General features: G+C 39.3%; 1 pseudogene; it reads right to left on the bottom strand.

The window, feature by feature from the left end:
* Window positions 1-373: 373 nt before the first annotated feature.
* On the bottom strand, window positions 374-2658 carry LOC132619249 (nectarin-1-like; annotated as a pseudogene).
* Between the last annotated feature and the right edge of the window lie 13186 nt (window positions 2659-15844).

Below are 15844 nucleotides of genomic sequence, written 5' to 3' on the forward strand. Positions count from 1 at the left end.
ATATATTTTATCTTTATTTAATATTCTGTGTTTTTAACACTGTTAAGTTTTTGACTTTTGTTAGTTTAAAGGACTAAAATCACACAATTATCATAATTAAAGGTTTAATGTGTTTAGACATGTAATACAGGAACAAAAATCATAATATTGATATAACTCAGGGACTAAAAACGCATTTTTCCCTTTATTCTCACTATCTCTATTTTTTTATTTTTTTTTTATCATAAAAATTCTTTTAGCTTTTATAAAAAAAGTGGAAAGTTATTTTTATGGTAAAGTTCTGATATAGAGTGTATGCAAATCTTATCTCTGCCTCATGGATGTACGGTGGCTATTTCTGAAATTAATAAATAGGTTCTCAATATATTCCAACTTTAAATTACTAATAATAATTCTAGATACTTAAATTTCTAAACATGCAAACAAACTTTGACAATATGTGTATGATTAATCTTGCTTTTTACATAACTTGCTTAATAACTTACACGAGATAGACTACACGTAGAAAGCACGTGTTTAGAATTTTGACTTTTGTAGTCACCATTCATATAGGATACACGCACTGACACACGACAAGTGCGTCGAGATACTAGTAACAAGTAACACTAACAATCCAATCAACCAACAAATCCTTATTTATTAACAAGTAACAACCCTCTATATGTCAATGGAAGTCCACATCCCAGCTCATTTTATATTTTATTTCTTTGGCACAAAACTTTGACTTGATCTCCTGAACAACCTCAATATTTGGTGTGGAATGTCTGTGCCAAGACATCATCAGGGACATCTGGTGAAGCTTCAAATAATGTTGGTGCAATAGACTCATGAGTACCAGGCAATTGGCTGTTGTTGAAGGCCGAAATAACAGCTGCAGAGACTTTGCCATTGTTCTTTTGGAAATGGACAAGTCCTTTAGGGACAACAAACACTTCCCCCTTTCTAATGTGCTTTGAGACCAACATATTAGCAGTAGTAATGAATCCAACATCCAATTCACCTTCCAAAACAAAGATCATTTCAGTGGCTCTTGGGTGGGTGTGGGGTGGGTTAATCCCACCAGGGGCTAGGCGAGCAAGGGACACGACGAGTGTGTTAAGACCAGGAATTTTCTCAACATTAGCTGATGTAACGCTGGAACGTCCAAATGTGTTGTTGGTGTCTCCGGGCTTTGAAACGGCACATGAGGAGAAATCAGCCGCAGAGCATTTTTTCTTGCAAGGACATGCACAAATAAACAAGGAAGAATTAATGCGTGTTAGATATAGCTACAATATTGATTTCATTTTGAGTTTAAGTTATATACATTGTCAATTTAAGAAAATTTTTACACAGTGAATTATCTTTACCTGTTGTAGCAGGTAGCACATCTTATTTTTAAAATTACAAATATCACTTTTTTATGGAGGCTTACAGGCAGATATCCTTTTGGTGACCGGACAGTTACACTAACAGTGTATCTAACTTAATTAAGCTCTTTAATTTTTATCCAAATTGTCTTAGTCTGATTAGGTTTGGAGTTTTAGAGAATAAAGAAAACTTAATCTTGTGATCTTAAACTAAACATGTGTGCAATGCATCAAAATGTCATTTAAATTTTATTGTCTTAAACAAGCTTTGTAATAAGTTAGAATTAATAAGTTACCAAAGATAGAAAGAAATATTATTTTTAAACGGACAACGAAGAAAAGTAAGACACTTTTAAATTAAAAGTATGACTACAGAGCTTGTCAAGTCTCAAGTCAACTTCCCCCGAAAGTATTGCTATTGATAATAAAACAAAACAAGGTTTAGCACAATGTATATTTCTAATATTCTCCTTTTTTGATGTTGACAATTTTCGTTTATTTAGATTTAATAAACTAAGTGAATTTTGGTTAACATAGAATGTGTGCGATTTTTGTTACAATGTGTAATACTTTTCCACGTAGTTTTAGATGTCTAATTTTCAATACAAAAAATAAGACTTATCTCTATATTTAGTCAAATTAATTATTCCTAAGCAATAGTCTGCAACAAATTGGAAGCCAAGTTAAAATAGCAGATAGCTTCAATAGCTAATGGAACACCTAAAAGTATATTTCCTTTTATTTCAATTAATGTGAACCGCACAATATATTCCAAAGCAGTGAAAACTTTTAGATCTAGTGGCTTTAAACATATTTTAATATTTGTGTAGTTATAAGATTTTTGAAACTTGTGTGTTCTTAAACATTTCACAAAGTTATTTTGTGGCAATAAAAACTGCTCAGTTAGAGTAGGATAAAAAGTTCAAATTAAATTATTTTCGAATTTATAAAGGAATATTTTTTCTTAAAAGGACTAAAATTGAAATTATATAAGTTGAAACAGAGGGAATAAACATAGAAAGAGCAAAAAAACACAAAAAAAAACGATGAGTTTGTTTACAGAATAGCCCATAATTACTTGAGTGGAGATCAGCAACACAAACGCCGGCATCTAGCTCTAGGATCGTGTCCGAAGCAAATGTTTTGTCTAAGCTAATGGCTAATATTAAAGCCATAGTCACCATAATTTGAACCATCTTAATTCCAAAGACAGCCATGGTGAGTACTAGTGTTAGTTTAAAAAATGAAGGAACAAAAACTCGAGTTTGTTTTTACCTCTTTGTTGACGATGCAAGAGAGAAATGAGGGTGTCTTCCTTTATAGGGAAACTTGAAAGGCTTTGTGTGCATGAGACATGTAATAGGACATTGATATTAGAATTGACGTGAAATTAGGTGCGTAAAATGCTCCTTTTGTTCGCTTTTACCCATCTGGACTTTGCACTCACAGAAATAATAAATAAATACATATTTGATCATAATACTCATATTAATTGATGTATAGTTTCAATGGACTTGAAAATAATTTGGCGAAGGAGTAGTTAATGTTAAAGGTAAAACAGAAAAAAAATATTAATATGCTAAAGTGGACAAATAAAAATGAACTGAGGTAGTAAAATGACATACAGTATTGATATGTAGCGATAATAATTGAATATATCGCTAGCATGGCGAAGCCACAGTGCAGTTTACGGGTTCGACAAAATTCAGTAGTTTTGGCCCAGATCTTGTAATTTCTATAAACAAAATTTCACTTAATATGTGTAAATAATTTATTTAGAAACCAATAAAATGTTTTTTCTAAAATTCTGAAGTCACAAACTTAAAATCCTAATTTCCTCTGTAATTGCTAGACTTAAATTTGTAAAAATAATAGAAAAAAACTTACAAAATAAAGAAAAGCGTTGCTTCAAAAGTAGAAGTTAATAGTTCTCTTTTTTCCGGTTTGGTGGTGTTGTGGCTCTTTCAAGATTGTTGGTAAATGACAAGCCATTTTACCAGCGCAAACTACTCCCTTAGACATTTGGACAAAGCTTAAAATGCAGAACTTTACTAGCAATAGCATCATTAATTTATTTTCAATGTTTTCTTGCATCTAAAAATTAGGGTGTCTTAGAGTGTTGATTCTTTTTCTTTTTCTTTTCTTTAGGAGCTCTTATTCATTAATGAGACTCAAGCTTAGGTTTATACTTAATTAAAGTCCCACCACCCATAGAATTTGAGGGAGTCCTGTGTGTGGCTTGGTCTAACATTTAACACAATCCTATATTAGGAGTTTGGGACAACAGTTTTTGGTCAATTTAGACAAATTTTAATAAATTTATCGCTTGATTTAGTACTTATTCTTTATCAATCGCACAAACAAAGTCACCTAACTGTTCAAAAAAGTCAAATTTGGTTTTTGTATTTATATAAAAGTCTGAAACCTCTTAACGAGATATTGTCCGAGTCTTTTTTACCTTTTAAAAATATATTTCACCTTTGACAATATCGTCATTTAATTATTTTGCTAATATTTAATTTTTTTGATTCAACTAGAATTTTACTTAGTAAATACTTCCTTATTTTCTCCCCCATGAAGGGTGCGATGCGATTAGGGAAGAAGGGCAAGTTGAGCCCGAGGTTTATCGGTCACGTTGAGATTCTTTGTCATGTGGGTGAGGTGGCGTATGAGTTAGCTTTGCCACCAGAGTTGTCAGGTGTTCATCTAGTGTTCCATGTGTCCATGTTCAAGAGATACCATTCAGACGACTCTTATAGTATTCATTGGGACTCGGTATTGTTTGACCAGAATCTGTCCCTCGAAGAAGAGCCGGTAGCAATCTTGGATAGGCAAGTGAGGAAGTTGAGAGCAAAAGGGATAGCTTCAATTAAGGTGCAATAGAAGCATCATCCAGTTGAGAAGGCTACATGGGAGACTGAGGCCGATATGCGTACGAGATTTACCGACTCAGGTACCTTTCCTTCGTTTCATTCCTTCTCCGTTCGAGGACGAACGATAGTTTAATTAGTATCTGGTGTAACGACCTGTTTGGTCGTTTAGTCATTTTGATACTTTTTCCCCTGTTGACCCTTCCCCTAGTTCCGTAAAGCGTGTTTGACTCATGGGGATGGGTAGCACGGTTCCCTAGGTGATCGGGATTGATTTAGAGGAAAATTAGAGCTTAAAGTGAAAAAGCTTTGACCAATAGTTGACTTTTGGGTAAACGAACCTTTTTGGAAATTTCGTCAATTCTATGAGGTCTGGAGAGTCGTTTATAACTTCGTGGGGTGATTGGTTCGGTTCCCGAGGCACTCAGGAGAGTTTTGGTACCTTGGTTGGAAACTTGTTTTTGGGGTTTTGGGGGTTGACCGGGTCAATACGACCTTCATTGGAAATTTTGAGAGTAAGGGTGAGTTCGTGGCGCTTTTTTTTACATTGGTATGAATGCTTGGTTTGTACACAGGAGGTCTTAGATAAATGTCGGGTTTTGGGTTGAACTTGGTGAAAAATCAAATTTTTTATAGTTTCTGGTGTGCCGCTTCTGCAGTCGTTTGACCGTATCTGTGGGCCCACCTCTGGAGGCTTGGTCCGCAAATGCGAGGGGTTGCCTGTTCCTCACCAGCGAAGTCTTTTCCGCAGGCGCGGGGCCGCACATGCGGAAGTTGTCCCGCATCTGCGAGATGCTGAGTTGTTAAATGAGTCCGTATCTGCGGACATTTCTTCGCAGATACGAGGTCGCGTCTGCGGGCACGGGTTTAGTAGATGCGAAAATCGCTGTTTCTAGAACCTTAAAAATCCCCAACTCGAATCATTTTTTTTCATTCGCCAAATTGAAACCTAGAGGGAGACTTTTGGGGCGATTTTGTGGAGCTTTTGGGTGAATCTTCTTTGGGTAAGTTCCCTACTCTCTCCTTGTGATTTATTTATGCTTAAGTATGGAACCCATAGTAAATATCATGAATTAGTTTGGGGAAAATTGGGCATAAACCCTAAGATGATTTTATGAATCTTATTCAATCCAAATGAGTTTTGTTGGGAAATTTATTGATTTCTAACCATCTAATCAATGGGTAATTAGTCCCTAAGCTTGAATCTACCTTATATCTCAAGAATCTAGGTTATGGAAATTGGTGGTTTTCTCATATTGGGAATTTTCGATTAATGATAAAATTAATTCTAAATTGGGACTAGGTTGTGTTGATAATTAGTGTTTGGACTTCCTAAGCTTTGGGTTAACTTTTTCCAACTTGAAATTATCGTTTTTGCTATTGTTGGCCCGATTTTCCTTTTTAAAGATTGTTTTCTATTCGAATAATATTATGGCAATATGGTTATCGTTAGTCTCAAAATATAATGTAGAATAAAAATCTAATAGACTTTGACCGTTCGGAGGCAATTCATAAAGGAAAGAGTCAAGTTGGATAGTTCGTGGCACTTGCTCAGTACTGAGGTAGGTTATGACTTACCTGGTGGTTAGACTTCGATTAGTGAAGCATATGTAGAAGTTAGTTATTGACAGGGAGTGCATGATAGGTCTTCGAGCATGGCATGGAGGTGAAGTCCAATTAGGTTGGTTCCGTTAGCTATTATGTGGGCTTGTTACCATTTTGTTATATTTGTGATTTGTGTTTGCATTTATCTCTCTCTTGACATCTCACTTATCATCGGAAGAAGGAAGGATAATGAAAATGGCTTGAAATTGTGTTGTGTACTTCATGATAAGTAACACATAAGATTTTGGTATGATTATTGTTGATGTTGATAACATGCATGGCATACATTCTTATTTCATATGATGATATGATATGAACTGTGATTTGAAATGATGATAAGTGAGAGAATGTAGCATCCGAGGTCTTTGCTGGAGAGCATAAAAGAGATATGAGAGTTCGTGATCTGAGGTTGTTACTAGGCGGAATGTGTGCTCGTGGTCCGAGGTCATTTATTAGAGCGAGAGAGTGCTTGTTGCCTGAGGTCTTTTGCCGAGACAAGGGCTACATGGACTTCCCGCCCCCCCCCCCCCCCCCCCCCCCCCCCCCCCATGGGTCATGCCTATGAGGTATTTCTCTTAGCATGTGTGTATGGTACGGAAAGTTGGCCAGTGCATTGCATTGCATTGCACTGCATGTTCATTCACTCATTTACATTGATTGATCTTATGCCTTGACTGATCTTATACATTGACTGATCTTATACTTGAGACTGTTCATTGAGTATACTTGATTGCTTATCTAACTACCTGTTAGTTTCTTTCTTTTATATATGTAAACTAATTGTTGTCGGCCTATGATGCTTACTAGTACTAGTGTTGTACTGATACTATACTACTCTTGCTGTACTTTTTCCTTGAATGCAGAGTTCGTGGCTAGTTGTACCTCTCAGTCTCATGAGTGATTCTGAGGTCTACTTACTAGAGTTTCCAGGGTGAGCTACTGGATGGATCCATAGCCCGGAGTGTCACGACCCAACCCCGTAGGCCGCGACTAGTGCCCGACATGGACACTCGTACATACTTACTAACCAAGATTCACTTGCGTTTACATATTATGAACCTCGTGCATACAAAATCATATACATACCAGTTAAGTCGTTACTTATACTATAACATATAAATAGATCAGGTTACGTAGTGTAGAAGAAAATCAGACACAAACCAAATAAACACTACTGAACAAGCACGACCCATGACCCACATACATGTCTACAGGCCTCTAATACAGACAACAGAATCATATGACGGGACAGGGCCCCGCCGTACCCAAAATAGTCATAAATACAAAGATATGTACAACAGAAAGATCTGTACCGAAAGTGTGGGCTCCGGATCAAAGGAGCACTTCAAACAGCAGAATGTATACTCTAGGCTGGCGGGTCACCTCTATAAGCGTATGTACCTGCGGGCATGAAACGCAGCCCCCGAAGAAAGGGGGTCAGTACGGAATATGTACTAAGTATGTAAGACATGAAATATAGAAAACAGAACTATAAACGAATATCCAGTACCAGAGTAAGAACACTATCCAGAATACCAAAATGTTTACCTTCGAGACATAAATCATATATGCCACTATCGTATGTCAAAGGAGGTATAGAAGATAAGTGAGTCATCCAGAGTGCCAAAAGAACTTACTTTCAAAACACGGATCATGCAGGTCAGAATCATGTATCATATATGCATATATCAAATAACGTGCCCCGGCCCTCCATTGAGGGATGCGGTAGATGAAATCATATATGTCAATATCGTGTATCAAATATGCATGTAACGTGCCCCGGCCCTTGGTGAGGGACGCGGTGAATCATGTATCATGTATGCATATAACGTGCCCCGGCCCTCAGTGAGGGACGCGGTGAATCTTATGTCATGGATGCCAATATCATATATCATGTATGCATGTAACGTGCCCCGGCCCTCTTTTGCGGAACGCGGTGAATAAAATCATCATATGCCATCCTGGCCACCGCCCCGTCATCATATCATAAATATAACATGCCCCGGTCCGCAAGTGAGAGGGACGTGGTGAACAATGCAGAGGAGTACGCACGAGAACATATCCTGGCCCGGGCTCAGTGAAATCCAAACGGAGGCTTGCACGAACAGAATAATGCGAAACCATGTACACGTAAATCAAGACCCGAGATACAAACATACTTATCGACATCTGAAGGTCCAGAAACAAGTTTCGGGTCAATCGGAATTAGTATACGAAAGTTACGAGCGTTTGAAGTACAGAACGCTCTATAAGCGTTTCAGAAGCCATTTTTGGAAAATCAAAGCTGTGATCAGGTCAAGTACCTTTCTGACATCGTTATGGATCAAATCAAATAGAACTTTTGGAACCATACGTACGTATCAAAGTATGTCAAAGACTCGGTGGAATAATCGAACGTGCTAGCATTTAATAATCCAACTTTAGTCATATCAATATACCGACATCATATATAATACACGTATATATAACAGATTCATACATGCATACTCATAGGATATCATACAGTGTGTCACTGCGGAACGTGCAGCCCGATCCACGGATATAACGTATTAGTGCCGAAATTGTATACAAAAGTTAAAGGCATTAGTACTTACAAAATTATCTTAAGGTCATGAATTCTTATACTTAGCTTATTACTCAATTATGCAATAATCTTAACCATACTACGTATGTTCGTATTCATAAACCAATAGGGATCGTAGACAAACTCGGAACTTACTAAATAGAACATTTGAAGTACGAGGCCTTCTAATAACATTTCGTAAGCCGTATTTGGAAATTCAAGTAACAAACATATTAAGTAACTTTCCAATATCATTATGGGTCAAACCAAATTGAGACTTTAGAACCATATGTACATATCGAATTATTTATCAAAGACTTAAGTCATATCGATTTGCTTTCGAACCACGTTTGGAAATATACCAACTAAATTCTTCGAACATCATCATATATATATATACATATCAAACCATATGGAATACTTATCGAAGTCAAAGACGATGGCCATCCTAGTGGCTCTAAGAATAGAATTTTTCTTTAGAGACATACATATACGTTATTTGTTTATTACAAAGATCATGCCGAAGGAAAGAAAGGTAAGCCTTACATACCTTGCCCGCTTCCTACGCAAATCCGAATTTAAGTCTTTGGCTCCACACGATCTACAACAACATTAATGCGCACCAAACATTAGGTACAAACGCTTAAGAATTCAATTCTGACCAACACCTTATTTCTACAGAAATTTCGGCAGCATTTCCCCTGTAAATGCGCCATCCCCGAGAATTCAACTCGTCCAAAAAATACAACAACAAATCCGAGAATTTAACTCGGCCACAATATCAACAACGATACCAACAATTATTCTAACAATATCCACCATCGATTCAGAACGCATACTAGCATTAGCAATTTCGTTCTACAACTTCAACAGCGTCTTAATTGTATTCAATTCACATTTGATCACACATTCAAGTACTAATCCAAGATCATTCAACACAATTCAAAAGCATTTTAAACAACCTACAAATATTCAAATAATCCCACCAACTCCATATTCCACCCGAAACTTCTACTAATGCAACGAAACTACGACGACACATTTTTCTTCTTTCGAATTCATAAACTACAACGACAATTCGTACGTTAGCAATGTTATTCCCACAAATTCAAAAACTACATTAATGACCATGGTGGCTTCCAAATCATCTCACAATCATCACAACTTCAACTTAAATCATCAAATTCTCATTTTCACCATAGAATACATATTAACAACAACCAAATTACTACATAAGAATTGTTCTTCTCCTTCCCTACACTACACACATACACGACCACATACACACACCACACCACACGGCTTGCACACAACACACAACATTTCTATGATTTTCATTGAATTCTACTTACTACAACATATATAACCCTTCCATAACACATAAAAGAATGGAAATTCTTACCTTTTTCTTCAAATTTTCCACTTGGTACCAAAGTGTCTTTCTTGCCAAAATAATTATACCACGTTGAAGAGGGTCTTGAGCTTAGTTGGAATTCAAGAAAATTATGATTTTTGGTCCAAAAGTTGAAGGGAAATTTTTTTTTTCTTTTTCTCAAGGTGGCCGAATGGCCCTTCTTGTTCTTGCTCTCTTCTTTTATTTCTTGAAGGTTCTAATTTGTAATGACAAATTGTGACCCCTTTGTTTATTTATTTGTCTTGATTTTAATTCTCATGGGCTTGGCCCATTTTCTCATGGTCATAGCCGGCCACCCCCTTAAAATTGGGCCTTTTTTTTTCTAGTCCAATTAATTATGGGCCCTATTTTGTAATTTCCGAAACTAATTTCCAAAATTCCCAATTTTTCCCTTTGCCTTCCTCCATATTTCCGCATCAACATCTTTCAAGAACAACATATGTATTAATTAAAATCAAAATATGGCCTTATCTCTTACAAGTCACAATTATTTCGAATTTTTCGAATATGCGAAATACGGGATATAACATCCTCCCCCCCTTTAGAACATTCGTCCTCGAATGTTTAACTGACCTTAGGGGGTCTCGTGACACTTCGGGGAGGTTTCTTTCTTTCCTTCAAACTTTTCAAACGTTACAATTGCTATCTCCTTGTCTTCCATTCACTTACTTTCCTTTTTCTTTTTGCAAATATCGTTGTATCAGAACCCTCTAACCTTATTGTGGTGAAATCAGTATCAGTTTATTTCATAACACCTATAGCACACCCTTTACTTGTCTCTTGAATTTCGTTCAGCTAATGTCTTTCATATATCGCAACACTGGCTGTTGGGGCCCGCCGTCAATCGTTACAGTCATAAATGGGATGTCGTACGCATACACGTACATGTACTACCATCCTGCTCACAAAACATTTCCAAACGCTTATTCAAACTTACTCTGATTCTAGCACTATATTGCGCTTCCTTCTTCTTCACCGGCCGAGCTTGCCTTAGCCTACCCGACTTATTTAGGGTTCCTAATCGTTCGGTACATTCTATCTTCCTTTGGGTTACCCCAAATTTCCCATTTGTCTTTTATGTCTACATTTATGAAAATTTCGGTGTACTTACCAGGGGGTCACCCATCCCAAAATTGCTCTGAGCCTAGCACGCTTAACCTCGAAACTTTAATACAATTCGGTGCCTTGACGCTGGTATAATCGCGTCTACTTCCCCGCACGACCTTCATCGCATAGCCTAGGGTAGGTCGGGGTCTTAACAACTTTCAAAAGGTTCTCGTAGCGGACCCCACTCCAATCTAGAGAGGGCCGTTTACTCTTATGACTATACAATTTTCGGGTTAACTTTTTAATTATTTAACATTCACTTTCTTATCTATATGTATGACTACCTCAGATGATCTTATCAATTCGGACCTTTTCCAGTCCTGCCAATAATCAGAGGGAATTTTATAAAATAAAACAGAACCTGGATCTATCAAAGCATATACATCTCGAAAGTAGGTTAATAATATACCTGTAACCATATCTGGTGACGCCTCCTGGTCCTGTCTGCTAGCCAAGGCATATATGCGGTTTGAAGGACCGCTAGCACCGGGAGCTCCGCCACGACCTCGGTCGCGGCCTGCTGGTATCGGCACACCCTGCCCCGTAGGGCGCATGGCTACAGAAGGGGAAGATGAGCCAGTAACTGACCCAGTAAGCTGGGCTGAACCACTCCTATACGGGCACTCCCTCATAACATGGCCGTGACGCCCGCAAGTAAAACAAGCACCGGTGGCGCGACGACATTCCCCCAGATGGCGCCTGCCGTACTGAGGGCACTGAGGCATAAGTGGCCTCGTCTGACTGACCCCTCTGCTCGTCTGTGAACCCAAAACTCTAGAGCCTTGACCGGCTCCTGAATATCCGGTGCTATTAAATCTCCTGCCTGGGAACGGTGGAGGTGTGCTCTGTGCCGGCTCGGAAAGATGTCTGCTACCTTGCTGTTGAGACGGCCTACTCCGAAACTCATCAGAATACCCAGCTGATCTGGCCCTCTTGGGCTGGCCCCGGTCGTAATCTCTATCGGACTGACGCTCTCTGCGTCTATCCTCCATCCCCTGGGCATATGCCTGCACCCGGGAAATATCCATCCCGGGCTGGGATGCCACCGCCATACAGCTGTCAACCAGATAATCATCCAACCCCATCACGTACCGATGCATCCTGTCAGCCATATCAACTACGATGGTAGGTGCATATCGGGCCAGGGAGTCAAACTCTAGATTGTACTCCCGGACACTCCTGCCTGTTATATCCTGCATTTTCGAACGTCGAATTATTTGTAAGCTGAGGTGGGGTCCACACGTCAAGATTTTTTTTGGGACATGTGACAAATTATATGAATCACATATGTGAAGTTAAACACAACTCAAGAAGGACCCTTGAGCCAAATCAAAGTGGAAGCCCTCCAAAAGGACAATTTAAGGAAGCATTTTCGGATGATCTGACTTCTAGGGGCAAAAACGGTATTATAAGTTTGGAATTTGGGAAAACGCCCAGAAATAAAAGTTGTATATAATTGAATTATCTTTCCATCCATAGGTCGTGGGCCCTCATACGATATCGGGATCAAAAGTTATGACCGTTTTACTGAACGAACATCCAGTAAGAAAATTAACCCTGCGCGAACGCTCCCAAAGGGGGCGCGAACGCGCAGAAGGAATTAATTAACTCTACGCGATCGCGCCAGAAGGCAGCGCGATCGCGATGAGTATTTTTCCAGCTGCTTCTGGCAGCTTCTAAACGTTATCAAAAGGGGGAAACCCCCCTCATTTTCAGTTGAAAACACGAAGGAAACACCCCAAAAACTCTCCAAAAATCTGGAGAGTTCTCCCCAACTCCCCAAACCAAATTTTGCCCAAACCAGGTTTAAAATCCCAAATTTCAGTCCGGGTAGCGTATAATTATTGGTGCAGAATCAAATAACAGTGTGTGGTGGCCTAAATTTAGCGTGGAAAAGTGGAGATTAAGCAATATTAAGGGGAGAAAGGTATGGATCTCTTACTATTTGTGCTAATACTAGTTTATTTACGAAGAATACGCGATTAAATAATTGTATACTGAGTTAATTAGTTATGAAAGTTGGAAAACAGCGTGTGGGCTGTTTTATGAGATATTTTGGAGTTGAAAACATTATAATTGATCTTGGTATTGTTGTTGTTGTTGTTGGCTGCTGAATTAAAAATTCGGGCTAGGCATATAAGCAGGGGAGATGCTGCCCAAATTTCTGTAGACAAATAGTGAATTAAAGAATGCTAAAAGTCTTACTATTGACAATTGGTAAATGTGACCATTTGTAGATTTTGAGCGAAACGGGAATTGAATTTGGACAAGCGTAAGACGCAGCTAAGGTATGTAAAGTCTTTCCCTTCATTCTTAGGCATGTTCTAAACATAATAGGCTCGGCCGCGAGCCTTAAATACGACTCCGTTCCTCGGAATTCGATATGGAAATCTGCTCCAATTCCTTCAGTAAGATTGAAACCATGTCCTTATAAAATATCTTTAAAGTGTGCTTTTGTACGAAACCTTCCTAAACGGAGTCGGAATACTTTCGAATGATTATGGATGACCTCATAAGGTCTTTTATCAGTAATTTATGTATCTTGCCTCGAGTTGGTCCGAGGTGGGCCCACGGAGCCCCGATACCCCGTGAATGATCTAAATTGCCTCATTTCCGTCCGTTTTTCACAGGCAACATCTGAACTATCATTTTGAACATAATATGACTGTTTTTATATAAATCTCACAATATGGTTTTGATATCTGAAAATCTAGTTCTGGTTATGATCTGTCGTGCCTCCCCAAGTGACGTGTAGGCGCGTAGTTTGAAAACTATCTGAATACTTTGATTCGATCTGCCAGTTGGCCTATTTCTGTTCCGTTGAATCTGTACGACGATCTGTACGTATGTGGTTTTTCATTAATCAGTTCGTGCATGTGCTATGATTCCTTTCACCGGATCCCGGGCCGGTATGTATATCGTGCGGATGGGCCGCCGAGCCCCATATGTGAATTCTGAAGTATGATGTGTCCGGTTTCGGGGTACTGTGGTATATGTCCGTCCTCAGTTACCGAGGATATATTATGAAGTATGATGTGTCCGGGATCGGGGTGCTGTGTTATCTGTCCGCCCCCGGGTACCGTGGTTATGTTATGATGTGTGACGGAGATCGGAGAAGAATTTCTGATATCTGACGTATAGTGGTGCCAATGGCAGGAGTGGCGACCACGTTCCTGTACCCTATGTGTGATTCTGTCTGTCTGTATGATTTATGATTCTGTCTGTCCGTCTGGATTATCTGACCGACGGGTTACGCTTCTGTCTGTCCGTCTGGATTATCTGACCGACGGGTTACGCTTCTGTCTGTCCGTCCGGATTATCTGTCCGACTGGCTATGACTCTGTCTGTCCGTCCGGATTGTCTGTCCGACTGGTTATGATTCTGTCTGTCCGTCCGGATTGTCTGTCCGACTGGTTATGATTCTGTCTGTCCGTCCGGATTATCTGTCCGACTGGCTATGACTCTGTCTGTCCGTCCGGATTGTCTGTCCGACTGGTTATGATTCTGTATGTCCGTATGGATTCCGATTTTGTATGTCCGTATGGATTCCGATTCTGTATGTCTGTATGGATTCCGATTCTGTATATCCGTAGGGATTCTGATTCTGTCTGTCTGGACCATGATTCTGTCCGTCTGTCGGGACTATGACCCTGTCTGTCCGGCTTATGAGCCTGTCTAGTATATTTCTGCGCTTCCGGTCCAGATCATGATTTTGTTTCATATATTTCTGCTTTACATACTCGGTACATTTTTGTACTGACCCCCGGTTCTTCGGGGGCTGCGTTACATGCCCGCAGGTACAGACGTACTCGGTGACCCGCCGCCAGTCTAGGGCACAGGTTCTGCTATCTTGAAGACCTCCTTTTGATTCGGAGCATGTACTTCGGTATATACATCTTCTGGTATCTGTATGTTCTGTATGTATGGAAATTCTGGGTACGACGGGGCCCTGTCCCGTCATATGATTCTGTATGTATGTTAGAGGCCTGTAGATAGATGTGTGGGTTACGGGTTACATCTGTTCAGGTAGGTACGTACGATTGTATGACGTTATTCGTATGTTAGCCTTATCGGCTTATCTGTAAATTTCTGTATGTTCAAGTATATATATGTTTGCGCGCGTGCCGTATCTGTATCGGCCTACTTCTGTAACATCTGTTTGAAAAGAAAAAAAAATCTGTATGATACGAAATTCGGTTAAGTAGGTATGTACGGGTACCCAGATAGGGTACCAGTCGCGGCCCACGGGGTTGGGTCGTGACAGAAGTGGTATCAGAGCGGTTAGTCCTCGGAATGTCTACAGGCCGTGTCTAGTAGAGTCTTGTTTATCGATGTGTTGTGCACCACATCTATAAACAGGAAGCTACAGGGCATCTAGGATGTTACCCTTCTTTGAATCTTAGATCGTGCGATAGAGCCAGCTGTAGGAAATGAATTCCTTTTTTTATTAACCCTTGATTTCAGCTGGAGGACGGTATCGACGTAAGACAGCGACTGATAATATTGGAAGCTGCACAGTACACAGGTAAGTAATGGTATGAAAGACGTATACTGGGTGAGGTAATTGAAGTACGATTGAAACATAAGTTGAAGATTAAAAAGAAAAATAAACAGGAAAGTGTAGCAGGTGCCATTTGAGTTGGGCATGTGAGGTAAGCCTCGGCATCTTTATACTTTTATTTGAAATTGTTAGCCCTGTGTGGCTATGATGTGATATGATGTGATATGTATATACGTATATGTGTTGGCCCTGTGAGGCATGGTTGGTATTTCTTGTGTACAGGTTTCGGATAGTAAGAAATACAGAGGAACCTCTGCCCAAATTTTTCCAGAAATATGGAAGTAAATATATAAATTAAGTACTAAAAGGTCCCGCGATACTTGTCGGAATTTAGTTTTCTTCTGTCGGTGGTTGGAGAGCACCTTACGGTGATAT

Source organism: Lycium barbarum, chromosome 11, assembly GCF_019175385.1.
Source record: "Lycium barbarum isolate Lr01 chromosome 11, ASM1917538v2, whole genome shotgun sequence".
Taxonomy (NCBI): domain Eukaryota; kingdom Viridiplantae; phylum Streptophyta; class Magnoliopsida; order Solanales; family Solanaceae; genus Lycium; species Lycium barbarum.